The sequence below is a fragment of the Grus americana genome, chromosome 1 (assembly GCF_028858705.1).
Source record: "Grus americana isolate bGruAme1 chromosome 1, bGruAme1.mat, whole genome shotgun sequence".
Classification (NCBI taxonomy): Eukaryota; Metazoa; Chordata; class Aves; order Gruiformes; family Gruidae; genus Grus; species Grus americana.
The window spans coordinates 82,272,414-82,287,287 of NC_072852.1; the positions used below are offsets into that span (position 1 = coordinate 82,272,414).

A 14,874-nucleotide genomic window follows, 5' to 3' on the forward strand; every position below is an offset into this window, starting at 1 on the left:
TTGTCCACAAATTTTTGTTTTCTGCAGTATCATTCCCTACTGCTGCACATTCACAGATCCTCTCACTGTCTTCTCTCTGGGCTGTAAACAGATAACAAACAGCCTGGATTTACAGGAACTGGGAAATGTATGTTAAGATTTTTCTTAATAGGGCAGGTTCCATCCTCTTTAGAAGCTGTAAGGGAATCAAAGCCCATTTGACCTTTTGACCAAAGCCTTTTGACCAAAGGTGGCCTCTTTCAATCATATGTAGAGGGGAAGAAAAAAAAAAAAAAGGATACAGCGAGCATTTGGGATATGTATGGGAATAAATAATAAGCTCCTTCCTTTATGAATATCACAAATAATAACAAAAAACACTGCCTAAATTCAGAGACACGTGAGAGGTCACTATGAGAGACCAGTGTGGAGCTGATTCTATAGCCAGTTTTGGAAATTTTTATCTTTTCTGATATCAGATGTCTTCTGTAGACCATTTTTACAGCTGTAGTTTGGGAATAAAGATGTGGAAGAGCATGTTTACTTTGACTACCATTTTGTATGAGTCTTTCTGCACTTCTTACCCTGGCTTCCTTCTGTTGCATATGCAGGATGCAGCCTGATTTTATTAACTGTCATCAGAATTTTACCCAAAATTCCTCAGCATCTTCAGCAACTGCAGCAGATGTTTTCATTTTCTCTGTTTTCTCTGTGCAGCTAAGAAGGAGGATTTTCTCGTAGTTGGGCAGCAACTAAGAAATTATTTTGCATATGTCTTGGAGAAGTTTCTTGCTTTACAGTGTTCCTAATATATCAAAGGAATGCACCCAAAACCAGGTACATCTTCATTCCACCCTGAATTACTAAGCACTGAATGGATCCTGCAGAAGAATGAAATTCACTGTAGCAGATCTTTTCTGCTCCATTTTCTCCTATTTGGTTTCCAGCTGTCTCCTGGACTATTTCTGTGCATCTTCGATCAGATCCCTTAATTTCCCAGTGTCTGAATTAAGTACAACACTACTCCTCTACCTTACAATGATGCAGTGAGCTGGAAACTGCTTTGTGTTGCTTGGATTAGAAAAGAACAAAATATGGGAGAAGTTGGTAAAAATCACAAGCTTTTGTGGATTTGGCTTTCTCTACGGTTGTCCAGAAAGTGTGCAATGAATAGAATTAGAGCCCAGTTATTGTAGGGTCTAGTCTAGCAGAGGCCATTCTCGTACTTGAAGTAAATGCCCATATCATAAGGATAAACTCATTGTCATAGTGTATCTTGTAATAAATACACCAGCTATCTTGCACCTTTTTCAGTTCTGAAGGTAGATGGACATATCTTGCCTTATTCCCTAACTGTGAAATTCCAACAAAACATGTGGGAAAGCCAGAGGCTGAAAATTTGAAATGACAGAGTGATATGGAATGATTTTTATGTAAATCTCATTCCAGTGCATACTGTTGCACTTCTTAACAACAAAAATGCATTTTGTGCATTTTGAAGTAATTTAAGTCTGCCAAAGCTATTCAGGCTACCTGGAAATTCAGCTTTCATGATTTATTATGGAACCATTTCTCTGCAGTTCTCTTTTGCTGAGAATTCAAGAGTTCTGAGTTTCAGCCATGCAGGTTTCCCACATTACAGGGCTTTTAAATGTTGCATCTTTTCTGGCTTGACTTTATGAAGAAAAGAAAAAATGAAAGGGAAAAAAACCCTCAGGTCAGGCTCTTGACCCAGGAAGCAGCATTTCATTGAAACTCCTATGTAGCTGCCCCTGGGAATGCTCTAGGGAAGCAGCAGTTTCTCTATATTTATTTTAAAAGTGGAATATTACAGAGCTAAGGGAAAAAGCACTCAGGGGAGAAGGAAAGAGAACTGCAGAAAAGGAGAGAGAAGCCCATAGCAGCAGAATTGTGACGGCTGGTAGAAAGACAGGGAATGACCAAGACAACTAATAAATATTTCACAGAGCAAACACAAAATATCCTTTTATTTTACTGGTCAGGAAAATATCTTCCCTTAAAAAAACTTCTCAGGACTACTAAAAAAAAAATTTGCTGACCAATACTTTTTAGCTTATGGTTTTTTTAACACATCAGAATATCTTCAATTAAAACTCTTATTTATATAGCATCTATCTGAAACTCTCATTCATCTCTAATCATCTGTCTGCTCTAGGTAAGAAAGACAAAAACTGATTTATTTCTTCTGTTAGCAGTTAGAGGTCAGTATTCCTTGGTATTTGTTTTTATACTACTATCTTTTATATAAAAGATTTCCTTTCTGCCAAATCCCATTTGTTCTTTTGTCCACTTCTGTAAAAGCTCTTTCCTTTTTAACGTACATGTTGAGTGAGAAGCAATGGTCCTTCATTCCCAGCCGTGGGTGAGAAGCTCACGCAGAACTGGGGAGATGAACCTCCTTGAATGTCCTTTGGCTCAAACTGCCTTTCGCGGGTGGACTCTGGGACGGTTTGCTGCCCACAAGTCCTGGTTTCTTACTTTGTGTACTCTTTCCTTCTCACTTTTTGGCTCGTTTTGGGACAGTGTCAGTAACAATGAAGGAGTATGGTGTAGTCATTCTGCCCATGCATCTGTGGCACCTCAGAGTTAAGGGCCAAACAGTTCTTGCTCCTCATATATTCAGTGGGGAGAGGTAAGACTATCCAACAAGGAGAGTCAGAGTCTCTTTCCATCAGTTTTTGCTGTCTTTTTTTTTTTTTTTTTTTTTTGAGGGCTGTCCCTGTTACTGACCTTGAGGGAGCAAGCAGAGCTATTGACACAGGTAGCCAGGAGAAGGGAGAGCACTGGCTGTGTGTGCAAAGGAGCCACTGCTCAATCCCAGCTTCCCACAGAAACCTGCATGGAAATACAATTGGAGTAGTAAGAGTACATTTTGGGTTATCATTCTGATAAAACAGCACTTCAGAAAAATGTAAAAATGTGCTCCCAGGGTGACAGGGATAGAACAAGCCACCTCACTGGCTGTGGCTTCCAGAGAGTGAAGGCAAAGCCTTTTTCTTTCTGAATCAATCTCCCTGCTCGAACACTCCCTGATTTTAGTCATTCAGTAGCTATTTGGAGGCTTTCCCAATGCTGGAAAGATAAAAATATTTCATTTGGGTTTTCATAACCCTATCATTAATCAGGCAGTGTTTCCTTGATGAAAAGGAATTATTTTCTGGGGAACAGGTTGAGGCAGGAGACTGAGACATCTCAGGAAAGCCTCTCTGGCCAAAATAATTCTTAGGCTCCATGGTAATCTATTGTCCAAAACCAGGATTTGCTGTAGTAAGAAACTAGTTGTTTGATTAGTGCACTAAGAAAAAATGTATAGAGATGTTGCATAACTCCGTGAAATGCAGTATTTTTGAAGGTATTTTTATTTCTTTCTGTAAAGAGTTCTTTATATAGCTTGGAAAAATTAGCTGCATTTATGTCAATCTATAATGTCTAAGTTTTTTTTTTACCTAGACTATTTGTATTGAGTTTTGATTTGGGTTTTTTTCATCATCTTCACAAGTGTTAATGAAGACTGTTTTAAGGCCTGCACTTACAGATATTTGCCAGGGACCAGCATACAGCGAAGAAACAGTCATCTTCAGCTCCCCTTCCCCTTTTTATGGGTTTGTTTTCTTCCTCCTTGTCTTTTTCGAAGGAAAAATTATATGAAATGCGGTTATAATCATAGCAGTCAATAATTATAGAAACATAGAATGGTTTATCTGGAAGACACCTCTGGAAGTTTCTGGGTCTCACATGCCCTTGTAGCTCGCCTATCCAGTCTTTACATCTCTAATTTAGCTACAAGGTTATTAAGGAAATCTGTGTTGAAAGCCTTACTAAAGTTGAGGTAAAAGACAGTTGCTGTTCTACCTTCATTCAGGGAGCTAGTCGTCTTGGTGTAGAAGGTGATCAAGTTGATCAGGCATGATTTGCCTGTGGCTGGCTGTTCCGTCACCTTCCTGTCCTTCATGTGCCTGCAAACAGCTTCCAGGAGGGTTTACTCCACAGTCTTCCTGCAGCTGAGGTCAGACTGACTGGACTGTACATCCCTGGGTCTTTCTTCTTCCTCATCTTGAAGATGGTCTTGACATTTGCCTTTTTTACTGTCCACGGGTCTGTTCTCAATCTCCGTGACCTTCCCGAAATACTAGACTTATTTTATCCCAATGACATCAGCCCCCTTGGATGCATCCCATCGAGTCCCACAGAGCTGTGTAGATCTGCTGTGCATGGGTCCCTCACTCCATCTTCCTCTACCAGGGGTAATATTGTGTGAGACACAGACACCTGGGAGATCTGAGGACAGGCCTTGCAATTAAAGACTGTAAATTTATATTTTGTACGCAGACTTAGCAGAAATTTAGAGTATTTCCTCTACTGAAGTTATATTTTGCTATCCAAATATCTGTGTATAGTCATAAAGAAGACTTCAGTAATTAAGCAAGAAACAAAATAGTAAGTGATGGAACCCAGTTTCTCAGATCCCGCGCATTAGGATTTGGCATTTTTGCAAATAACCTACGTTATTCCTCTCAAACTGGACAAGATTGGCTGTTACTTCATTAGATTTTTTTGATTGTTGCCATTATGCTGGAATGTAATGTGTGAGTTGCCACAGTGCATGAGCAAAAGGGCAGGAGAAGGCAGAAGGGGAAATGGAGAAACAAGAAAGAAAGGTAATTAGAAAAAGCAGACCTCTTATGTTAAGTGTACTTTCACATATTGTATAAAGATATGCAATGTAAAATATTGTATTTTAAATGTAGGCGCTTCTGTGTCAAGGTGGTGTAAAGAAGCTTGCAAAATGCAGAATCTTATTTGACCTTTAAGTTGCAGGGAAACCGAAAGTGGTTTTAAAACGCTTGTGAAGCTTTTTTTTTGCTTTTTTTTCCCCCCCTTCTTCCAAGGTGAAGACTTTTAGCTTAATCTCCCTTTGCAGTTCTGGTTGATTTTACTTCTGTGATTGTGCTATGCCAGGAGAATGCAGTGCTCAGACCATCTCCTGCCCTAGGACTCTCCAGCAATTTTACTTCCTACGCAGGCACTCCAAAGGAGTTAAGGGTTGACAGTGGGTAATAAAATGAATTTCGGCTTTGTGGCGTGGTGGTGAGAGAGAGGGTGGAGGCATGCGAAAAAGGCAGATGCAGCTCTGGTAACTGGCTAGAAGTGCCCAGGCTACTGAGAGCAAGAAGTGAAATGGAGATGAACCCAATGTAGTTTCATCTGAGATTGTGATGTTTTCCCGTGAGGGAGAGCCTTGATGCTCTGTCTCATCTGTCTCTGATAACAGTCAGCAAACCAGAGAGAGCTTTTAAAGAACAGCTGAAGTAAAAGATTTGGCTAGGAAAGATATATGAGGAAAAATTTAATAGCAGAATACATAGCAAGCACTGATTGAGATAAAATGAGGAGGAGGAATAACTAGAGCTGATTTAAAACTCAGTATTTCCTTCCCTCAGGGAATTCTGCTAACTTCAGCATTTATCTTTATGCTGGATAGGAATAAAGAAATTTTCAATTTTGTGGTAGAATGGAGGGTTATGAAAAATGTCGGTTTTCAAAAGGATGGTGGTGGGTTTTTTTAAAAGACCAATTTAACATTATGTCTTCCTCCACTGCTTTTGATGAGTCCTGGGAATGGCAATTCAGAGATGTCCTCATTGATCACTGCGAGCTGGGGTCACTGGCCAAGCACTGCTGTCGTGGTGAATCACATTTACGTGCCTCCCGCTCTGCATCCAAAGAGCTCTAGCAGAGTGGAGGTCACAGCGTACGCCAGGGTTTGAATGAGTGTGTGTCTCTTGGGAGATACAGTCCATCAAGAGGCCCAGCTGATAGTGGTAATGAGAGCAAAAGGTAAGCTAGAACTGTCACTTGCATAGTGGCAATACAGGTGGATGCGGATCAATGTCAAAATGAGACAAGATTTGACAAAATGATAGATGCCAGTTGATTCTGAGTAACCTTGGCTCCAGGAGAAACATTTTGGTTCAGGATTTTTGATGGAAAGAAATCTAAATATTTCAGTAAAATGACTGAAAATATGCTTGTAAATTAAAGAGGAAAAAAGAGAGAGAAAACTACCCATCGATTCCCAAACTGGCTTTCCCATGTAAATGCAGCATCAGAAAAGTTATTGTATGTTGTGACATGGTAGAATATTTTCATGTTGTGTATAACAAGGTGAGGAAGCTGTGTGTGCTTTCCAAAAACCATGGCATGTGTGGTGGTCTAGGTAGAAAAAAGTAAAATAGATAGTTTATTGACGCTTATTGAGATGAAGAGTGGGTTTTATACAGATGCAGGACACTTATGCAACACTTTAATTTAATTCAGCTGTGTCACGAAGATCTCCAGATCAGCATGTGTACCTCATCCATCGGCTGTACAACAGTCATCAGCTGTTACCCTTCAGTGAATACTTCTGTGAAAGGGATATTTATTCATATGGGATAGTATTTAATCAGGATGTTCTCTGTGTAGTTTTGAGGGAGAAAAGGCCTCCAAAGAAGCTCGCACAAATTTATCTCTTCATTGGCAGTATATAAAACACCTGCTCTAGGAGTCACAGTAACAGGAAAGAAAACAAATAGCTCATTTCAGGTGTCATGCTAAAATGTCAAACTGGTATTTGGTTATTTTTTCAGCCTGTGGGCTAAAGTGACTCCTAACACGAGAAATGGAAGTTGCGGTGGATACGGAATAACGAAGTGCAGACAGGTCAGAGCTGGTCCCTCAATACACAGTTTTTTCTGGAGTGGACCAGCATTTGAGCAGCTGGTGGGAGCCCCACAGGGAACAAGGGCCCTTCCTGGGGCTCTGAACTGGGAGGTTCTCCATGCCGATGGGTAGGGCCAGGGTGGAGATCACTGAGCTCCTTTCCTTTCAGGGTGGTTCATGCCCTCCTCTTCCCATCTTTCTCCCTACAGTCCCCTGTGAGTCAAGAGAGGCTGGTTTCAATAGTAGCTACTCAGTCTGTTTGCTTAGGATTGTGGTTTAAGGTTCATATATAAGAAAGAGCTTGTCACTTTTACTGTGTCTTGTCCATGTCAATGTTGTCCTTTGTAAGCAGGAGGACAAGTTATATGAGTAAAGCATGCATATTTTCACTTGTCGTTTACCAAGCTTTTAAAGAAAAAATGTTGGATGCAGCTGAGAGAGATACGTGTATCCTCTGTGGGGATAGAAAGTAATTTTTATTTTTATTCTGAGTTTCTTCTACTTTCTTGATGGACTGACTGGTTTTGCTTTAGGATAGGGCATGAGGAAGAACTACAGCCTGAAATCTGCTCTGATATGTGGAGAAGAATATGAAAGCATCATATTGGGCTATTTCAGTGAAAATGAAGATACAATGAACTCTGGAATAGGAGGCTCTTTTTCCTAGGCATTAGGAAAGGAGTGATAAATTGTCTTAATAGATTGTGTTGTATGCACAGCAGTTCTGCTCTCACAGGCTGAAACCTGAGTTACGATGAAGTTATTTTGTGATAAAGTGACTCATCTTTCCATTCAACTACAAATTACCAAAAATGCTAAGCCCATTGCACAAAGATCAGGCTGTATCTTCTAGAAACAGCTGTCAGATAAAAAAAACTGGTCATGTTGCCTTATCTTAGCTATTGTGTCAACTTGTCTGTAGCTGTTGCAATTCTCCTCCTGTGTTTTATAGTATGCCATGACTGCATGTATCCAATGTATCTCAGAGCCATTTAATTTCCTAATAACTAATGGCTTCTCTACTTCCTGCAAACCTTACAGCAAATAGAAAGGAGGGACTAGCTGGTCCTCGTCCTGTGCTATAAAGTTTCCTGTGTTGCTAGAAAGTTTGGCTGATTTTCCTGACTAAACTAACTGCATGCAGATCAACTCGTGTAAGAGCTGATGTTTCCGGGTAAGCCATGTTCCTAAATCCTTGCTCTGTAAGTGATGAGAGACCTTCTCTTCCATGCTGGGCTGGGATTCTTCCTCCTAAGTGATCCCCCCACTCCTCACTTCTCCATTCCCATCTCCTCAGTCAGGACTGTCTCACAGAAGTGGTGGATTAAGGCTGACGGTAGCTACCAGGGTTTTGTTTTACTCCTCCTTGCTTGGTGGCCATGGAGGATCTGTTCCTATGGTCAGCTTCCCAGTTCAGAAGACAACACGGCAGGTTGGACTGAAGCATAAGTAAGGGGAAAGAAAAAAAAGGACTTTGAAGGGGAATAGCAGAGTCTTGGCGAAGAGCCCACGAGGAGCAGGAGAGATGGCCTGAAATTCTTCAGGTGCCACTTCATGCAAATCCTGGGGAAAGTTGCTTGTAACTGTTACAATTGCTAAATTTTAAGATTGGAGTACTTCCGAACAAGAGTAGATTCAATATTCCTGCTGAGAGGCCAGAGTTTCTTCCTTTGTCCTGCCCCTGCCTCTCATCCCACCACTGTCTCACAACGTCCTCAGCGGTGCTGACACAACTCTTTCTCAAGCCACATCGTAAACCAGTCCAGTGAATTTGTTTAACTCACAACTTGATCCCACAAGAATTCTTCCTGCACAAGTAAAAGGGCTAGAAAAATATGACCTGAGTTGTTAAAGGTAGGAATTTCTAGAAAAAACCCCTAAAGCTGCTGCCAAAACCTCTGTGTTTAGCCACAGTGCAACTCCAGAGATTGATGAAAGAGAGCAGTTAAGGATTAGCATGTTTTTCCCCTGTGAAATGCAGTGCATTGATTGTTTCAGTCTTACTGTCAGAACTGAAGAATGTTGCAATTAAGGCTTATGATTGTACAGATTTAGCAAATTAATTGTCCCAGGCTCTGCCTTGGAGTTAAACTTCAGGTGCTGTAAATTTGGAAGGACCGACTTGCTGTAAAAAAATTTTTCCTGTACTGTAAAGATGATCTAAGAGCTTCAGTATCACCTATGGGCATCTCTCTGCTATATAGTGATGAGTGGTGCTAACAGCTTCTGTGAAACGTTTGACATCTGGCTAGCCTGACATCTCACAGCCAGCTGGGAAGTCTGGCTGTGCAAAGGTGCCTTTCTTCTACTTTCCCTTGCAGTTCATCATTTGTATTTTAGATTTTAGATAGTCATTTTTTATTTTCTGTCACTGTTTCTAAGGATGATTTACTTGTTCTATGAAATACTTGATATAAGTTCTCTCTTTCCTGTTAAACACTATGACTTTCTAACCTGCGTTTGAATGCTGAAACTTTCTAAAGTTCTTGAAAATCTAAAAAAAAAGACTGACTTTTATTTGTAAGAAACAGAACATCCAGGCTTTTTGGAAGTGATCTCTTTATGCTGCTTGAGTTTTGGGTACACAGCATCACTATATTGCATTTATTCTTCAGCCCCTGAACTTGTATGTGAAACGTGTGTCTTGACAGCAACCTTTTTATCCTCTCTGTTATTAGAAGATTTCAGCTAGATCAAATAATTTGCAAGTAAGTAATCTAAAGTAAATTTGTTCTGCAAGCACGAATGACCTACCGCGTCCCTACTGTATCTATGGTTAAGCTTCCTCCTGTCAAAAGACTCACTCTGTATTCACAGGCATGATTTCTTTCCCCTCTGGTTATTTAGGACTGCATCTCTTGCAGGACATCTCTGCCATTCAGTTGTTAAGGTCCAGATTTCTTGGCGTGTGCTCAATATAAGATCAAAGAGGATGGATGCAGTGGCGAAACCTTTAAATCTCCCAAAACTTCCAGTGCAAATTAAGGCTGCCTCTAGTGCATTGTTTTCTCTGGCTTCAAGCACCCTTCTGATAAGGATCTGAGAATCCTTGGGTCATACCATTTCTCTGACTGTCACCTTTTTTCTCTGGTCATCCTACTGGGAAGGGGTCAATAAAGGGAATTGGCAAAAATTATAACAGAGAGCCTCTGTAGACTGTAAGTACTCAGACAGGAAAAATTCTCAGGAAGCCAAATATGCTGAGTTTTGGGCTGGTTTGCACTGCCAGGGGAAAAAAAAGTTTCTCCTAAAATAGGATTTTATGCTACAGAGACTTGAAGAAATAAAATTTTGAGCAAGGTGAAACACCGCTCCTGTTTTGTTTTGCTTTGCTTTCACTAGCAACAGAGTGGTACCACTTTTATGCTATTAAACTGGAGAGAAAAAATGGTTGATGCTACCTGTAGGCATGTTTGCTCCCTACTGCTCTTTTCCCTAAGAGGTGTAATTGAACGGGAGCATTACTCTGTGTGCACATTTTGGTAAATCTCTCTGTATTACAGGAAGTGTCCTGCCTCAAAGACTACTTTTTGGCAAGGTCAGTGTGGTTTTTGGCTGTTAATAATACAACTTCTTTCTTTCTTGTGGCAAGCCTAGTGCGGATACATGCTCCATGTTATGTCCCACCCGATTAAGCTGTGTATTTTGGCAATGAATTTCCAGCCTGGCAATCTGCATGTAACTCACTTCAACCCTTCTTAATAGGACTCTTATCTGGACCAAAGATTAGTGGTAAAACATCCAAGATGGAGAATGTCCAACAGACTTGGAGGCGAATAATTTATGTCTGAAGAATTGGGACAATAATGCAATTGAAGAGGACATTGCACCTTTTGGCTACAGTTTGGAGAAGCAGGGCCTGACAACAGTTTATTTTTGAGAGGTAGCCTGCCATGCACCTATACTGTTACACCAAGTCACTTGACGTTTATTTTCACAGCATCTCTGGGGTTTGGGCTGAGGAGAGACTCTGAGCCTGCCTGGGACTTTCAATGGCGTTGCAAAGATCTGGGGCCCGAGAGACCTGACTTAAGATTCAAATCTTTTGTGTTCTGCTTGGCACAAATTAATTAACAGGGTGGTTGAGCTTATTCTGAATCTCAAAATTTTAAGTATACAAAATAGAGAGATGTAAGATAGAGTTTCATAGTGCAACAGAGCTAAAAGCACTGAAGCACCTTTGTGGTGTTTCCATTTCAAAACTAGTAACGTTTGCTTGATATTTTTAACCTCAGACTGTGAGCTTTGTCTTCAAGACCATGAGGTCATACGAAAGTCAAAAAGAGCATAATTTCCTGGAAAATATAATAAAAAATATAAACAAGAATTGAGTCATAAGTTATTTTTTCTTAAATTATATGAACAAATTCTTCCTTTTAGAAAAGTTCTCAATGGCCCTTTATTTCTGTTTTTATGTTTGATCAAACATTAATGCTTATGTAGTCACAACACAGCTAAATACCTTTACCTTGGAACGTAACAATTTCCTGTCTCTACAAAAGAGGAGAAGTCTTAAAAAAAAGATTAAATCAGGAGTCAATCTGTATTTGAAAGCTTGAAATCACTGGTGCACAACAGCACAACATTTACCGCAGTATACGAGCATAATGTAATTAATCAACTCACATCTATTTTGTGATATTGCATCTCATGTATATTTTGTTACTAACTTTCTGAAGCATCAGTAGCCCCATCTATGTTGACAGAATACTTCCAGAGAGAAAGTGGCCAGATTTTGACAGACGGCTAGCTGTAAGGCTCAGCACATACGTAGCTCGGATGGTGCATGGAAAAAATCTGGGAGCATCTGAAACATGTCATACACCTTTGCATTTCTATTTCTGTATTTCTGTAGCTCTCTGTGCTACATGAAGCTAAGCTAATACACCATGCGCAGCTTCGTGTGGTCTTGTGCATTTTGAGGACAGGTAGGTGTGAATCAGCCCGGAGGCACTACCACTTTGTAGGCTGTTGGCTTGACGTTTGGAGGGGCGAGGGTCGTTGCGGTGGCGGGAGGCTTGCTTGGTGCTGGTCCGCAGGGCTGTGCCTCGTGAAGTCAGCACATGTATCTCGTTTTCAGGATGTGTTCCTGGGTCTGTAACTAACCTAAATTAAAATTATTCCAAAATTTATACTGTGGGTTGACTTTAAGAGGACTATGTGGGATTCCTTGGAAGTAGGAAGAATTTTTTTATCTTGTAGATCGTGGTAGGATGAGATGGGGGAGAAGGGGAGGTGTGAAGCCAGCATTGCAAAATTTGTGGGTATTTTTCTTTACCAGATAATTAAGATTTTAACTGTTAATCACTGGAAAAAAAAAAAGAAAAAAAGAAAAGAAAAAAATAATGAATAAACTTTATTTGGTATAGGAGCATGTCAGTTTTGAATGCAGAGCTTCTTAAGGATGAGAAGGTAATATGTGATCCATGAAAACATACGTGTGCTAATTTGAACCTGGCACTGATTGCAACAGGATTATTCAAGTTCTTGAAACTTAGCTCAGACTTGTCTTGAATATTTAGAACCAAATCATCATTGAATTACTTCTTTCTGTTCCCTCCTTGCATTTCAGTGCACAGAGGATGTACTAGATGACATTAGTACAGCCTGACCATCCTTTTCTGATACTGCACTTATGTTTTATTCAATGCTGGATTTTTTTGAACTTCTATAAATGTGCTTTGTCATCTCTCATCAGCTTGTCTTCTAAATATTGGAGAAGGAGGGAAGAAAAAAATCGACCCCTGTATGTGGAAAGGGAGAAGAATTTTCTCTGCACCAGTATGTGCCAGCCAAGAGGCATTTGCTATTTACATTTTATTGTCTCTTCTTTCTGGAGAAGTGTGTTTCAAAGGCTCCCAGTGCTGCAAAGCTCTCTGCTGCCTCATTATTCAGAGCCGCTGATGTGCTGAGCAAAGTTCCTTAATGCAGTAACTCCAGGGAATTCTCTTTAGTTTCCTCTTCCTGCTCTTTTCCTTTATCTGAAGAGTAAATGTTTGTGTTTCATGGAGAACTTTGGGGAGAGAAATCTGCAGACTGTGCTGCCTATCTTCCACAGAAACTGAGCAAGGAGATTTAAGAAGTGTTATTTTCCTTGCAGTTTGTGGGAAAATCTGATTTGGAAGGGTATTATTTTGATCTTCTAGTTTGGCTTCTTCCATATGTAATTATCATTTCCCTCCTGAATCCACACTTTGGTCTGTGTGCTCTTGAGTGAGAGAAATAACTGCATGACAAAAAAAACCCCCAAAACCAAACAACAAACCAACACCCACCAAAACCCCCCAAAGAAAGTGACAACAAAACAATTTTTAAGGCTTTTTTTATTTCCATATGCAGATGATACCGATGAAATTGCAATACTAGAACAACTATTTGGATAAAATCAATGTATCTTACAGCATTCATAGTCTTTCTTGCTGTTGTGCTCTTTGGCTTGTGAAATGAAGTTACTTCTGATCCCTGTTATAAATTGACCTAAACAGTTTCAAAGAACTGACGCGACTTGCAAAAAGAGCAAAAAAGTGCCTGCTTGGCATTGCATCATTAACTCTAATTCATAAACAGCCACTGTGAATTGCCTTGCTTCTAATCATGGGAATAATAAAATACACATCTGCTTTGTTTCTCTGGGGTATTTCAGAGCTCATTAGTTAATGTGTATAAAACAGGGTATGAGTGAATACACTAATATAATAAAAGAAACTTTAACAGCATAAGGGAAGGCTAAACATTGCTATGCTGTGTTTGCTATGTTACTGGTTTACATATACAGATCCAGAAAAATTATTTCCACTCCAGCAACTTCTAGGTGACTCAGCTGTGATCAGAGACCTGTTCTATCTAGTACTATTGCACTTGCATAGTTCCCATTGCAAAGAGCTTGGGATGCAGCAAATCTGTAGTCTCTACTGGAGGCATACATGTTTCATAATATTGCATCTATCACTGTATTTTAAAACAGCATACTCAGGCTTGCTTAGCATTTGCTTTTTAGTTTTATTTCTGTTTTCTCAGTCTGTTTATCCTAGTAGAAGAGGGAGACGTACTAATTCGAAGAGTCAGAAATCCTTAAAGCTGTCTGATGAGGATCGGGAGGTAGTAAAACATAAAGGATCTAGATAATTCTGCTGAGTAATACACTGTGCAGACAGGATGTAGCCAGAAAAGTATTGTGCTAATTAGTCTTATTTTCCTTAATAAAGCACTAAAAATACTGTTTCTGCATAAGACAGTGAAGCATATTCAAGTCTCTCCATTTCCCTGAAAAGCAGCTATCAATTTGTTAGCTGACATTAGAGTCAAATAAATCAAGATTGAAAATGGCAATACAAGCTTTCTTCTTTCCTCACCCAGAATAGGATTCTTTGCATTATATTTGACCTTTTGCTTTCATCTCTTTTCCCACATTACCCAAGGACATCATCCACCCGCGAAGAGTAACTAAACTCTCAGAAATTAAGTAAAGATTATGTTTAGTATCAAGAGTGCAATCAGTTGAATTATGAAAGATTTTGTGAAAGTGTTGTGTTAGTAGAATGAGTTCTGCGTGCTCATAGCTGGGATTCAAGTAAGGGAAGAGCTGATTGGGATAGAAAAATAATTTTAATGTTTATAACAGCAAATAAGATCATAATTTCTGCATACTATTGATACCTTCTTACAAACCACCTTTAAACTTTATCTCAAAATATGACATTGGCTTGTTGCATATGAAAATCTCTCAGGGACTGACAGTGACTAAGTTGTCAGATGTCAAGAAATGAGGAGGTATCAATCCATTTCCTACTGAACTAGCTCCTGCTTGACAAAAGCCTTCTCTTCAAGTTTTGATCAGCAGCCGTGTTAGCAGACTCCGTTGCCAGCTAGCCACGGCGCAGCAGTTGGCAAATTCTGTGAGAATTATAACTTTTCCAAGGAACATGAGGAGACCCTTGCAAGTTGTTTTTCATTTCTTTCAGCTGTTGGTCTCTTCTTAGTCTTAAGAAAACTATTTTTTGGAAGAGCTTAGTTTCCATGTTATCAGCGTTGAAGATTGCTAGGATATCACCCAGGACGAATTTGGCTCAGTGCATTTAGAGATCACAGAACTACTATAAGTTTTAAGCTGCTGTGGGTAATTCTGGGCATAGAATAGTGAGGTCGTCTCCTGGATTTGCACACTCAGTTCAT

At 39.9% G+C, this 14,874-nt stretch overlaps 1 protein-coding gene across 3 annotated transcripts in view; it reads left to right on the top strand.

The window, feature by feature from the left end:
- Positions 1 to 14,874, top strand: part of FAR2 (fatty acyl-CoA reductase 2) — a 149,065-nt gene that overhangs the window by 39,095 nt on the left and 95,096 nt on the right. The gene's annotated exons all lie outside the window — the stretch shown is intronic.